Source organism: Ctenocephalides felis, unplaced genomic scaffold, assembly GCF_003426905.1.
Source record: "Ctenocephalides felis isolate EL2017-DRISC unplaced genomic scaffold, ASM342690v1 CF-g0.4_SCAFFOLD_01886, whole genome shotgun sequence".
Classification (NCBI taxonomy): Eukaryota; Metazoa; Arthropoda; class Insecta; order Siphonaptera; family Pulicidae; genus Ctenocephalides; species Ctenocephalides felis.
In genome coordinates, this window is record NW_020538040.1 from 116044580 (window position 1) to 116048614 (window position 4035).

Genomic DNA, 4035 nt, shown 5'->3' on the forward strand with positions numbered 1-4035 from the left:
CACTCTCAAGCAACTCGACTCTGAGGAGAGATCCTCTCAATACGCGCAACGGTCGCTACGGGCCTGGCACCCTCTATGGGTAAATGGCCCCATTCAAGATAGACTTGAACTCGCCGCAACGCACCGAGAAAATCGGATCCTCCCTAACACTACATTTTCCAGCGTCCGTCTCCGACCGCGAGATTTAGTGCAGGGCTCTTCCCTGTTCGCTCGCCGCTACTAAGGGAATCCTAGTTAGTTTCTTTTCCACCGCTTAGTAATATTCTTAAATTCAGCGGGTAATCTCATCTGCTCTGAGGTCGTGTTGTGATTATGATGTGCTTGCAAACGTTAGTAAGCAAGCGCACACAAAATCGACGAGGAACCTTTGAATCGTCCAAATTTGCAACCGCATTTCCAAGAGTTCTGGTTTCCGGTTATCGGGAGGGTTGCAAGAATATAAAATCTCTAGGACACACAACCCGCCGTAATCCCACAGAACGTCAACGAACGGAAATGTCCGATGTTGCAAAGTAGACTAGCTCACACGTTGAGTGAATTATTTAAGAGCACGCATATACGCAAAACTCCATCATTCGCCGGCAAGCCGTTTAAAGCAGCGACAGTCTGGTAATGTTATACGACTCTCATCCAGAGGTGGTCCAAGAACAGTATCCGAGAACCGCAATGTGCGTTCGAAATGTCATGTTCATGTAACCTGCAGTTCACATGTCGACGCGCAATTAGCTGCGTTCTTCATCGACCCACGAGCCAAGTGATCCACCGTTCAGGGTGATTTTATATATATTTATACATGTTTCGATCGTGATTCCCTCGAAATCGTTCAAGATAACTCGGGCGATTCTGAAACTAGTATGTTTATTATGGTTACAATTAGTACACCGTAAAGCTTTCGCTTTTCGGTCCGAGATACAAGATCTCGTTTCAAAATTGAAATATGAATATTTTACTGTGTGAGATTGAAAAATCTGCTTTCGCTGATCTTTCATTTTCTTAGAACAACGCAATGAAGCGAATGTTCAAATTCGCACAATTTGAGTAAAATGTGCAGAGAATATAGAATACAAACGCAAGCGTTTACTACAATCGATTTTGAAACACCAGACGTTCGTCTAGCGCCCAAAGAACTGGTTGAGCTATGCGTTTAAAGTATAATATTCAAAAAGAACGCCGTTTTCACAACAAACTTCGTCAATCGCTCAGGCATCTGACGATACAGAGCAGATATACATGGCAGTGCTCTCACACAATGCATAAGAGCGCTAAGCGGTTGTAAACCGCGTCACGCTGCTTTTGGACACTGCGCAATATTTTGCGACTAGTTCCGGTCAAACGTTAATGAAACGAATGATCATTGCCACAGGCTTTTGCCCACAGTATATTATACTATGGGAGCGCACAACATTTAGTCTGCAACAGTATATTGCAACATATAGCACACGTTTCATTCAATTAATAGTAAATGTACGTTAATGATCCTTTCGCAGGTTCACCTACGGAAACCATGTTACGACTTTTACTTCATCTAAATAATCAAGTTTAGTTATCTTCCCAGCAACATCGGCAATGTCGAAACGCTGCCGCGCACCGGTCCGAAGACCTCACTAAATAATTCAATCGGTAGTAGCGACGGGCGGTGTGTACAAAGGGCAGGGACATAATCAACGCGAGCTTATGACTCGCGTTTACTAGGAATTCCTGGTTCATGGGGAAGAATTGCAAGCCCCAATCCCTAGCGCAAAGAGGCTTCAACAAATTACCCGGACCTTTCGGCCAAAAAAAACCTGCTGATCTCTTCAGTGTAGCGCGCGTGCGGTCCAGAACATCTAAGGGCATCACAGACCTGTTATTGCTCAATTTCGTGCGACTAAATGCCGCCTATCCCTTTAAGAAGATATATTTGTACGCCGGTAGTGAGAACCACAACCAACAACGACCGAAGCCGAAGCGGAGGGTCTTTGCAATGCCAGAAAGTACGTCTATTTAGCAGGCTAGAGTCTCGTTTGTTATCACAATTAACCAGACAAATCACTCCACCAACTAAGAACGGCCATGCACCACCACCAACCGAATCAAGAAAGAGCTCTCAATCTGTCAATCCTTCCGGTGTCTGGACCTGGTGAGGTTTCCCGTGTTGAGTCAAATTAAGCCGCAGGCTCCACTCCTTGTAGTGCCCTTTCGTCAATTCCTTTAAGTATCAGCTTTGCAACCATACTTCCCCCGGAACCCAAAAGCCTTGGTTTCCCGGAAGCTGCTCGCCAAATCATCGGAGGAACTTCGGCGGATCGCTAGCTGGCATCGTTTATGGTTAAAACTAGGGCGGTATCTGATCGCCTTCGAACCTCTAACTTTTGTTCTTGATTGATAAAAACACATTTGGCAAATGCTTTCGCTTCTGTCCGTCTTGCGATGATCTAAGAATTTCACCTCTAACGTCGCAATACGAATGCCCCCAGTTGTCCCTATTAATCATTGCCTCGGAATTCCGAAAACCAACAAAATAGAACCGAGGTCCTATTCCATTATTCCATGCACACAATATTCAGGCGAATAAGCCTGCTTTAAGCACCTTAATTTGTTCAAAGTAAACGTACCGGCCCACCTCGACACTCGGTGAAGAGCACCTTGGTAGGATTTTGAGTTGGGCCGCCTTTTTACGGGCTAAGCCCACCGGTAGGACGTCCCACAGACATGCCAGTTGAACACCGCGAGCGGTGAACCGACAGTGTGGGACACAGATTCAACTACGAGCTTTTTAACCGCAACAACTTTAATATACGCTATTAGAGCTGGAATTACCGCGCTGCTGGCACCAGACTGGCCCTCTAATAGATCCTCGTTAAAGGATTTAAAGTGTACTCATTCCGATTACGGGGCCTCGATGAGTCCCGTATCGTTATTTTTCGTCACTACCTCCCCGTGCCGGGAGTGGGTAATTTGCGCGCCTGCTGCCTTCCTTGGATGTGGTAGCCGTTTCTCAGGCTCCCTCTCCGGAATCGAACCCTGATTCCCCGTTACCCGTAACAACCATGGTAGTCGCAGAACTACCATCGACAGTTGATAAGGCAGACATTTGAAAGATGCGTCGCCGGTACTAGACCGTGCGATCGGCACAAAGTTATTCAGAGTCACCAAGTCAAACGGTGAGCAGGCAAGCCCGCCACCGATTGTTTTTGATCTAATAAAAGCATTCCTTCCATCTCTGGTCGGAACTCTATTTGCATGTATTAGCTCTAGAATTACCACAGTTATCCAAGTAATGTGGGTACGATCTAAGGAACCATAACTGATGTAATGAGCCATTCGCGGTTTCACCTTAATGTGGCTTGCACTGAGACATGCATGGCTTAATCTTTGAGACAAGCATACTACTGGCAGGATCAACCAGGGTGCTATATTATAATAGCATAGTGCGTAAATGTCCCTCGGCGTCCCCCGAGAGACCACACTTTGTATAAAAAGTTCGATGAATATTTCTAAACAACGAATTTTCTTACATATATATATCTGAGTCGTACTATTTACCTGACATAACGAACAGTTTACATCGCGACTTGATATTTTATATATTCTGCGCTTACACAGAGGCTAGACCTTTAACAACCGTCGAAACGGCGGTCCGTACATGAAATTTGCGGTCCGCAGACCCAGTTAATTTCAAACAGTCTCTTTACCCTTCGTTAGATTGAAAACGTCGGGGCGAATTCATTATAAGAATTCATCGTTATAACTAACTTTTATTCTCGCTCGGAGAGTATTGAGTTGATTGCATTTGTATATTTTATTTCCGCATAAGAGTCTTTGCGTCAACGACACATGCCCGCGGATATGCTGTACAGTATGGTTGAACACTTATAAATAAGGTCCAGAACCCGGCCGTAAACCGACATCCGAACATATACGGCGTATATTATTCTAGACACGGTCTACGACAGTTTGACCTGCAGCGACGGGTCGCCTCGGGTTACCGTGCGAACCATCACCGCGATGATCTGGACAGGCTATTTGCAAGAAAATAAATTCTCTAGGACGCGC

General features: G+C 45.5%; 2 non-coding genes across 2 annotated transcripts; both read right to left on the bottom strand.

Annotated features, from left to right (window-relative positions):
• Positions 1-620: 620 nt before the first annotated feature.
• LOC113378873 lies at positions 621-774 on the bottom strand. Its single transcript, XR_003367230.1, has one exon. It is a non-coding gene; the product is annotated as a 5.8S ribosomal RNA (ribosomal RNA).
• A 696-nt stretch (positions 775-1470) lies between these two features.
• On the bottom strand, positions 1471-3391 carry LOC113378931. The gene has a single exon (XR_003367276.1). It is a non-coding gene; the product is annotated as a small subunit ribosomal RNA (ribosomal RNA).
• Positions 3392-4035: the final 644 nt, after the last annotated feature.